The sequence below is a fragment of the Salarias fasciatus genome, chromosome 23 (genome assembly GCF_902148845.1).
Source record: "Salarias fasciatus chromosome 23, fSalaFa1.1, whole genome shotgun sequence".
NCBI classification, from domain to species: Eukaryota; Metazoa; Chordata; class Actinopteri; order Blenniiformes; family Blenniidae; genus Salarias; species Salarias fasciatus.
Genome location: NC_043766.1, coordinates 29,124,071 through 29,135,055, shown reverse-complemented (window position 1 = coordinate 29,135,055; position 10,985 = coordinate 29,124,071). Strand labels below are relative to the sequence as shown.

Sequence of the window (10,985 nt, the reverse complement as noted above, 5' to 3'; positions counted from 1 at the left end):
TAGATCTGGCACATGTCATACCAGCCATAACAACAGCCAACTGAGGAAAAAAATATTAAAAAATCCATAGAAAATAATTATCAAGCTTAATATTGAAATCATGCCCAGCTAGATGTATTTAAACAAAGAGAGAGAGAGAGAGAAAAACTAACAGGACAAGTTGCCAAATTTAAACTGAGGAAAAGAGGAATTTAAAAGGAAAAACTCCCCAGTAAACTATGTTATCTCTCCGCTGACATAGAAACCGGTCGATGTTGAATGAATCGCGGATCACTGACTCTGTTTTCGCCCGACTGGTTTTTTCGTGTAGAGTAGGACTCGCGCCAGACAGATGCTTCCAGGTGGAAGCAGACCAGAAGGGCAGCACAGTGTTTCTGGAGGACAGCCACCACCGTCTGAATCACCCCACACACCATCCCACCCAGGAAGTCCACTCTCTAGGCTCCCCTGATTACTGGATCAATAATTAACTCAAAAACACTCGACGGCCCGCGGTGTGCAAAGACTAAGATTTATGCATTGTGAACTATCTGATTGGCTCCGATGTGTCAGGGAAGACAAATTGATGCCAGAAAGTCTCAGTATTGGCTTTGAATGGTAATTGTGGCACTTGGCTGCTTATCCATGAATATCTCTGCCGCTGGCATGTTTCCAGCTCAACTCAACTCATCTTAATTAATACAGCACTTTGAAACAACCACTGCTGCTACAAAGTGATGCATATAAATAACGATAAAAAACTAACAGCATAAGGTGTGAGCAATAAAACAATAAAAATGCAACTCTAAACAAAATGATGATACTATAAACAGGAGAAGCTTTTTATAAGCTGTGTTCAAAACCATGGAGCAAAAATTAGTTTTCAGGCTATTTTTAAAAGAGGACAGTGAAAGGGCTTCTCTGATGTGCAGTGGTACCTCTTTACACAACTGAGGGGTGTCGACAGAAAAAACATCTGTTCCCTCTGAGCTTCTGTCTGGACCTCGGTACCTCAGAGCAACTGATCAGCAGACCTGACGCACCAAGCAGGAGTGTTGAGGTAAAGCAGCTCAGAGGTAAGGCATCATTCAAGGATGTAAACACAGATAAAACAATCTTAAAATTACCTCTAAAATGCACGGACAGTCAGTGGAGGGAAATAAGAACAGGATTCATATGTTCACGGTTACATATTCCAGCTAGTAGTCGAGTTTCAGCATGTTGACACGACTTGAGACATACGAGGGATGACTGGCTGACTCCAAAGTATCGTGCATTACAGTAATCCAGCTGCAACATCATAAAACCATGAATTACTGTTTTAAAGTGCTTATGTACAAGAATGGGCTTCACCTTTGCCAAATTTCTAAGGTGGAAGAAGCTAGACTTAACCACTGCACCCCCCTCTGAGAGCATTGTGCAGGTTGCCAGGTTGGGAGACTTTCAGTAAGTTTAGACGGTGACCCTGGCGGCGCATGGCCAGGGTCGCACGCATACGACGAACACGACTGGAGTCTAGTGCATGTCCCACACATGAGCATGGCTGGTGATCACCGACGCAGTCAAAAAATATGGAATATTGTGCTGCTTGTTTGGCAGCCTTGTTGTTCCATCCCAGAACAATTCATTTTGAAAGAAAAAACATGTCCACGACTTTTTTGATGGAGATGACAGACTTTTTTACAGGAAATGTTTCTTCAATGACAGGTGAAAAATGGGAATGATTTAAATTATTTTTATGGTACATCTTTACTTACTCCTTTTTAACTGTTGGTTTGACATATGGAGCCCAAGGCTCCAAGTCTTTTCTTTTTTTAAACATGATTAAAACTTAAAAATGTTAATGCTATTTAGGCTTTGATGTTGTCAAGGCACAGCAGCAGAGGTGCCAGTGAGAAGGCCTTTTTCTTCTTCAGCGGGCCATGTCGAGGCATCATCCACATAACCGTGAAAGGAGCCTGTCGAGCCTTTTTTTTTAGGATGGACCCTAGTGGCAGTAAGTACAGAGAAAAAAGTAGTGGGCCTAAAATCCAGCTGCATCACGGAGGCCTCTATTCACTGTACACTATAGATGCACCACATGATTTAAATATAACTTTCATTTCTGGTGATTAACCATTAAAAAAAATAAACAAACTTTTGATTCAATGTAGCACCAGGAGATATTTATCTAAATGAGGAGATTAAGTTCACATGTGAAACCATCCATGGGTTTTTCAAAGGAAGATACTACTGCTAACCACAATAACCAACAACCACTTCACTAATGAGCAAAATAAACATGTAATGTTTCAGTCAAGATGTGGTGCTTACTGTTCTGAGAACAGTAAGCACCACATCTAGAAGAATGATCGACTGGACACTGAATTTTTATGTGTTTTCTAGTAGAAATATTTCTTCCACTCAGTGTTAGTTGTGATAATAGACATCATTCTCAGAGAAAGGCCAGAAACAATGAACATGTTGTAGTTGCAATGAAAGCTACACAAGATAATGTTGCATTTTGTTTAATGCAGCTAGACATGGTTATATATATATATGTTATATATGCAAGCGTTGTGTGAATTTTCAGTATTGCACAATAATACATAATGCATAATATATCAGAAGTAATATTCAGTGACTTTGAAAGGCTTTGTTCTGTAAATAATGAGCTAAAACACAACAAAAGTTTACCATCTTCATTTGACATCATTGCCCTGTTGCGTTGTCTTTGTGTTTTTGTTTTAGAAAATTTTAATGCTCACAAGGCAACTTTTTGAAAATGATGAAAAATATGTAGTAGTAATGCTGGGACACTAGTGGGAGCTGTTGTTTTTTTCGTTTGTTTGTTTGTTTTGAAACCACACACATGCACGCAAAGAACAACATTCTATAAACATTAACATTAACATCCCAACAATAGCTAGATGGATTTTGGAAATGACCCTTATTCGGCTTACATGGACACTTTGCCAACCTGTATCGCGGACACATTGTAGAAAGGATATTAAAATGACAAGCCTTTGGTCATCACAACTTGGTATATTTCTCTCTCTCTCTCTCTCTCTCTCTCTCTCTCTTGTTAATAGGCTAGGGAAGGGGTTTGGGGTTTGGAACCATGTGTGCTATGTAGGTGGAAGGTGGAAAATTGAAAATGAAATATTTTAAAGAAAAAACAATAACATGTTGAGTATGTCCACAACAAATGCTCAAGTGGAAACATGATTTTTTTTTTAATGTCATGAATGTGGCTTAAAGGTGCATTAAGGTGTTTGCACGTTTTATGTGAAACAGCGCCCCCTGCAGGCATTGGGCGTAATGCAGCTTAGTGAAACACTCGTGCCATGCATGGAAGAGGGGAACTCCTTCCTCGTTCTTTAAGTAGCGCTTGTGTAAAATTTAAGTTTCTTCTGCCTGGTGGGGTCTGTGCTGGAGTTGTAGCAGTGCTAGAAGCCAGGCTTTTCTTACTTTCTGGAAGATCAATCCTCAGTACTGCTCAGTTGTTGCTCGTTAAGCATCTGGCGGAGTAATGGTGGACAAAACGAAACTTCAGGAAACCAGGTCAGTGGGAGCGCGCATTACGTCACATCATCTCTAATTCTCCCCAATAAAATTCTGGTGCCGGACCGGCACTGCAACTTTCAAGTGACAATTTAGCGCTGTTAGAGGTACTTGTAATGAATATATCAGGGCACATTGTGCACATCACTGAATACTTGTAACATATTTATGGTGGAAAATAAGTATTTTTAAAGTTGAAAAACTCCTTAATGCACCTTTAATGTATCCATTCTCAACTGTAATTTGGCACTGTTGATGTTTTGTTTTTTTTTCCCATTAAATCGTATACACACGTGAGAAGAGAACAATATGCTAACATTAACAATGGAGACTATACTGACATTCGTATGCAAATTATGATGTTGGATTGCTATCCTGGGGACTGTCAACTCCAAAACCACTAAGTTCCAGGAGACAATGGGCTGGGAGTCATGACATTCTGGAGGCCACCATTGTTGTTACTGACCTTCTACTTCACACATGTGTGAAATAACTGTTTTCTATGGCCATGGTACGCAACGGCAGTGTTTCAGAAAATTAGCATTTTCCATGTTTACAAGGAACTGGATGAGTTTTTGTGTAGTTCCACAAAAAGGTGCACCTTCAGTGGCTCTGAGTACCATTGTTTTGGAAATGAACAGTTTCGTTTATTCACTTGAAAACTTTGTTATGTTGATGGGCATCCAAAAATACAACAAAGGTTTTAGGGTTTCTTTGATGACAATGCACTGGTTTCATATGGTGCTTTTCTAGACACTCACAGACGCTTTACAATGTGCTTCAGTATGTAAAGTGTGACCAAAAACCTCCTCATTTTTTTATTTCATTTTTGAAACCGCAGTTTGCGTTTGACAGTGCATTAAAACCTCTCCCAGCTCATTGCTTCGGTGATGCATGTGGCACTGCATCATTGTTTGTGGACCTGCAGTATTATCTCATGAAAGCATGGTTACCATGGGGACTTTGCATTCAAGGAGTCATGCAGTCCATAATCTAAGGGATGGAGAGTGTTGTGTTGCTGAATGAATGTGGTGTGTGGATGGTTGGGTTTGACCCAACGGGGGACAGAGGATGGAAATTAGGCATGGCTACAATCCTGTGTTTTGTAAAGTCTGTGCGCAACATTGTACACTTGCTTTAATTTTAAAGTGCATTGTCCCTTTTCAAATAAATAAAATACAAAAATACAAATACAAAGAGAGTTTTTCACTGTAAAAAAAAAAAATTAAAAATTAAATTAGTGAGAAATATTCTGTTGTTTCTCCACGTTACCAACATGCAAAGAGGACAACCAAAGCCATCCTTCAAAATAAAATGTATAATACAACACTTAAAAAATGAGCTTTTGCGATTGCATTGAATTGGGATATTACACTAGATTGCATTCAGCTTCACAAACTCATGTGGTGTAGTTGTGTGATCAACTCGTCCAACTACATCAATGCTGGAATACTTTTCAAATAAATCCTTTCATGAGATGACTGCATAATATCTGACCTCATGAGGCTGATGTGAGTAATGTGTCAGCCAATGGTTGGCTCCCCTTCCACCCTTCCATTAGTGTCACATTTCTGGTAACCTAGGCACCCTCTCTTTTTTAGCACCATTAACTCCGAAGGTGGTGAATGGTTCACTCGCTTCAGCAACCTTTCACCAACAGGTTGCATTCAGTCGGTTTATCAAACTTAGCCTATGAAAACTGGGACATGAAACAGTTGTGGGAAAATTGGGTAATTGCTCTTTGTGGATTTGTCACTCATGGCAACACCTTTCTTCATTACACACACTCATATGCAAATATGAAATTATTAATTAGCACAGCTTTAAAATGGAAAATATGTGATTAAGCCAAGAGAATAAAAGAGATTTCAGCAGGCTGTAAAAGGCACAACTGTAAACGTCACGACTCACAGCAGGGAGGATTAAGCTAGGTAATTACTGCAGCTGGCTAATTAAGTGACTTTGTGAAACAGTGGAGTGCAGCTTTGCCATTTGCCTAATTGTCTGGGAACAAAATGGTGTCAGCCTTAGCGTCATCTTTTATCAACGAGCACTTGAAGAATGTTTACCATTTCCAGTGCTGCTTTCCATCCTGATCTTTGATGGGAGTCCAAATAATTATTTGCAAATTAAAAGTGACCAAAAACATCTATTATCACTTACTGTGAACAGAACAACGAGGGTGTTATCCTCTCCAACTGAGCTGCCACTTGCAGTTTGACTGCTGCAATAATACCCTCACTGCGATGACACCCTAAAACTACCGTTCCTTCTCTGTCAGTTCCTCCGGCTATGAGATTTCTCCTCCTGTCTGGTTGCAGCTGTGACTGACAGCAGAGAGATCAGAGTCCAGATCAAGCTGCTGCTTTTCATGTCTCCCTCTACTGTGTTTATAGCTGTGATGGACATTAATAACCTGTTATTAAAACCCCCCGTACCTCCTCACTACATCCTCTGATTCATCCACCAAATAAGCACTCTGGGACAAATCACTGCCCTGTGCTCAACTTTTAAGCTAACAGCCCCCCCTCCCCATCCCGCCGCTGTGCCACCGAACCCACACTTTATTCCTATCCCTGCACTTTGGCTTCCGCTTTTCTTTCTCATCCTCGCTCCACTGAGGTTTATCCTGTACGCTCCCCACCTCTGTGCAGCCTCCTTCACCTTTGCCTCAAACATGAATAAACAGTTGCTTTCAAATCCCACTTAAGATTCTGAGGCTCGGCTGCCACTTATTTTCACAAGAACTGGATCAAATAAGGCCAAGGGCTTCACGCCGGGAAGGGTCAACTTCTGCTTCAATGCACGGCCATGAAAACACAATAGCACAACTGTACTACAGTATTGTGCATGCTTTTATAAGCTCCCTCAACATGTCTGACAAAAAAGAAAAAAGAAAAAAAACAACATGCAAAGAAACCATGTCCTTGCTTTGAAGGTTAAGTAATTTTTTACATTTTTTTTTAAGCCTTTGGAAGTGTATTCTCAATTCAATACCCTCTTCTTTTGTTACTCAAAATGTGTAATAATTGTCCTCTAATCACAGTAATTAGAATGGGAAATGTGCATGTAAGCTTTCTTATTTCTAATGGTTACCCACCGACTACTCAGACTCAGACACTAATTCACATTTGATGAGTTCATGTGAGTCTAACGCCGAGGCAAATTAAACATGTTCATTCTTCAATTCAATACCTCATAATGTAATTAGCCCCTTTTTATTAAGAATGGTGATACAGCATTAGCATCAGACAGTATGGTGGGCACCAATGAAATATGATTCTCTCTAGTCAGACGCTGTTGATTCAAGCTGCTTTCCCATGTATTATCCAAATGGCTCCTAAATTGAGCTACATGTTGTATTAGAACAGTGATGTAAGTTCATTTGAGTACTACCTCTTTGGTTAGTCTCTGTGCTTAAAAGAAAGAGGTGATATGATTTTAATTGATCATATGATGAGTATTTTTTTGGTATATAATTCCAAATAAATTTAGTGGCTCATGTCCGTGGATTCCAACCATTTTGTGTTTTGTGTGAAATGTGTTTCTGGTTTGCCTTAAAAGAAGGGAAAACCCAAGAGTGAAGCCACTCTCGGGGCCACTACACCACTACTAATAACCAACCAGTTCGATCTTATTATCTGAAACATGTTGATTTATGTTTGTGTGACATACTTGTGAATAACTCACTCACAAAGAATAACAGACAATAGAATATAGACATTCTCCTCTGGTATGAACACACAATTTCTGCTGCTTTCTGAGTTGGGGGTTTGAAAAACTTTGCAGTTTGTTTTTTTTTTTTTTTTTTCCCCCTCCAAACAGGTCATTGCAGGCATATATCAACATTGGATAGATGATTCCCTCACCTTATTGCCCTGCCTTTCAATTGGCCTCGTGGGAAATCTCTGGCTGCACCATATTAAGTAAAACCTCATGCTTCAGGAGTGCAGTCGTTTTCCTGCTGACTCATAAAAATGATATAAATTGCCGTGCTGACATCAGCTGGATATAATTCTATTAGAGCACCCATTTGTTGTTGAATTTCACTGCGGCTTCATTCTGTTGTTTAAATGACCCTTCATTTATTTTAGTGTCCTGCTAGGAAAGAGGGCAGCACCTGTGCACTCAGGATGATACTCCGGAAGCAGAGCCATTAGATCTCAACCAGCTGATCGAGCTGATGCATTCTCCCTCTTCTTGCTTTTGCCTCCACTCTCGCTTTGCTAATGCATGAGATGTTCTCTTGTTCTGTGCCTGCAAATGGACCTCGTTGCTGCTGCTTTCAAAGTGGATAAGGAGGCTTTTTTCATGGCATTTTACCGGGATGGACTCTTACAGCAAGTGTCACGTATGAAATTTTAGCCTGACGCTTTATGTCCAGGAACAGCGTATAAATAAAGCATGACTTAGGTCACATCTCAGTCCTTGGTCACTTTCCCGGGCCACAGGAGTCAAATCTTGAGAGGTGAGCACTTATCGAAGAGCGGGGAATGATTTCTGCTGACATTGATGACTTGCTATTGATTACACCCACACATTTTCACAAGCTGAAAAGCATGCTTCTTAAACTTTTAGACATCACAATGTTTACAATTTACTCATCACTTATAATGTGCCTTTTTTTAAGATAAAAATAAAATAAACTCCCTCTTTTTCTCTCTGTGTCCTCTCTTTTCTTTTGTTTTTTTCTACTGCAGTAATAGCTTCTTCCATTGTTTCCTCCTCGCCATCTCTTTCCCCTGGTGGCTCAGAGTCGTGAGCAGCAACAGGTGGTCCCTGACAGGAAATCGGCTCCCTGACACATCAACAAATGCTTCATGTTTCTGGATCTCCCTGTGCAAAATGATGGCTGCTGTTGCTCATTGTAATAGAATTAGAAAAAGTACACTTGTGTGCTTTCAGATTAGTATGTTCCTTTATCATGATCTTTCCTCAGTTTCCTGATGATCCCTTGTTTTGGCTGTCTCGTGAACAATATGATCTAATAAACTAACACCAGATTTTGGGCTAAGAACAGTTTCCACAATCAACACAGAAAGAAGGGACAGTCGAAAATCTGTCATAGTAAAAAAACACATATTTCCTAAGTAGAAGTTTCTAGATAAAGTGCTGAAAAACTGAACCATGAATGTCAAAGTCTCTGGAGCAACATAAACTCCCCAACTCTACTAGGATACAAATCACTCAACAAAATGCCATGAACCAAAAACAAAAGAGCACCCTTACAAACCTCTTCAGCTACAATGTGATCTATCAATGACAGTTCAATATCGTAGCTTCGTGACAACCCAGTGGCTACACAGAAATAGCTTCAGTCTAACCAGGCATCGATGGTCCTGAGATGGGTTTGTAGAAGGAAAAGAAATCAGAAGCCAAATTCCCTTTTCTCAATTGGGTGTTGAGTATACTAGTGGTAGCAGAGCAGATCAAATATTTTCAGCCTCTCGATCAGGCACCAGGCCACCATCCCTGCTGTTGGCCTGCGAGTCGGTTTTCAAAACATATCATTGAATACATTAGTACTGGTCAATGAAGGCAGATTCAAACCATGCTGGTATAAATTGAAATCAGCCCAAATTACTCTATTTCCAGAATAATCTAAGGTAAAAAGAAAAAAAAAAAACACATTGAACTAAAAATAAAAGGGATGTATATATTACATCATGAAATTGGCAGCTTTGATTCTCAAAAATCCTCTTGGATTTTAGTAGGTCTGGTTTATAGCTTATGCATGATGGTGCAGTGGTTAGTGTCACAGTGGTTATGCTATAGGTTCAAGTACTTTTCTTTATCTAAAAACATGCATGCCAGATTATGTGGTGATTCTAAATTGCCCCAGCATGTGAGTGTGTGATTGTCTGTCTATGGACTGGCGAATTACAGTTGCCCTGTGACCCTGAACAGGACAAAGTGGTTTAGAAGATATATTTACAGCCACATGTGTTCATCACTAACCGCGTGAAAATGTGCTGAAGCAGAAATAACTTATTAATTCCAAGTAAAATTCCTACATTTAGAGAATTATGATTATTTTTAATCATGTCCAAAACTCCTAATTCAATAGAAGTGATTGTACCAGAAGCAGTTAATAAGTGTCTGTTCATAGTGCATGCCCAGATTTGGGTCTGGTTTGGCCTAAGCCTACCCGTGCTGTACCGAGCCGTCCTGTACTGATACAGCCTGTGCAGCGGAAATGAGGCTATAGTTTGTCCAATATGTCTACCACTTCACTATGATTGGTATGTCAGGAACTTTCTTGGGTACACTGAGAAAAGTTATTTGTTGGAATAACATATGTTTTCCTTTTTCTAAATATCTATTTCTTAAGCAATTAGTCAATTCTAGTGTTAGGTCTAGCAATTTTTTAAAAACTTATTGTTGGGCCTACTGCAGGTTAGTTTTGTTTTGGCCTGTTGCTAAGGATGGCTCTTCAGGGCACTTCATTTTAAAAATGGCATAAATGAATTGAGGTCCACACAAGCTGCAGTGTAACCTACTGTGCTTCTCCACCATGAGTGGTAGAGCAGATCAGTTCTGATTGAATAGATCCTATTAAGATGTTTATTTACATGCTGCTACCTCAATGTATTTCTGTCTTATATTTAGTTCCCCAATCTTGTTCCTCCAAACCCCCCAACCCTCCCAGGTATCTGGTGTATAATGGCTAAAAAGGACATTCTCACTGTGGAAATCCTGACATCGTTTTCTTTTTTTTTTCCCTTTCAATTCCCTGAAGGCAACTTTATGTGCTACTTGGTGCAAGGACATTTGTTTATGGATCCACATGGATATCGTTATCCCCAACTGGGAACGGCACATTCTCAAGGATATTAAGACTGCGGATATGATCATAAGCAGACCCAGAGGAGCGGACAACCTTGTTGCTCTGTAGGCGTGTTGTAATAATAGAAAATAGCAAATTGACGGCAATAAGTCTCTGTGTTCCTCCTGTTCACTCTTGACCCACAATATATATCGGAATTCCACAGCTCGTACCCCAAATAAAAACAGCACTCCATAGTTCACAACCTTAAGAAAAATCAGCCCCTGTTTCCATCTTTTTCATTAAGTGAGTTGCAGTCAATAGCCTGTAAAAACCAGGGGAGACCTTTCAGTCTGGAGCCATCCTCAAAATGAAAGCAACAAAACAAAAGAACACTATGAACACTAATCACTAGAGAAAACAATACATGTGCACCTTTAAAGATGGTCCTCTACTGTTAGGCTGAACCCCACAAAGCGCAAATCCAGCAAGGCTTTCTTTTCTTCTCTTAAGTCGAATTTACCAACAAAGCAGCAGGCTGAATTTTTCTGAGCAGTTCTCAGATGTTTGCACAAGCAGGCTATGGGCAGATAAATACAAACACGGTAATAACAAATGTGGTATTGTTTGATCAGACCTCGCAGTAACTGTGAAAATGGTTCTTTACCATAATATAAGTCATTCTGTAGAAATATTG

At 39.8% G+C, this 10,985-nt stretch overlaps 1 long non-coding RNA gene across 2 annotated transcripts in view; it reads right to left on the bottom strand.

Moving 5' to 3' along the window:
• LOC115381839 (uncharacterized) overlaps positions 1–10,634 on the bottom strand; it is a 22,491-nt gene extending 11,857 nt beyond the window's left edge. Inside the window, exons 1-2 of one of the 2 annotated variants that reach the window (XR_003930469.1) lie at positions 10,624–10,634; positions 7,691–7,693 (exon numbers count right to left, since the gene is read on the bottom strand). This is a non-coding gene — a long non-coding RNA (uncharacterized LOC115381839). Of the gene's footprint in view, positions 1–3,920; positions 3,923–6,677; positions 6,690–7,690; positions 7,694–10,623 lie in introns of those variants that run through there. The other variant, XR_003930467.1, reaches the window with a different exon arrangement.
• Positions 10,635–10,985: the final 351 nt, after the last annotated feature.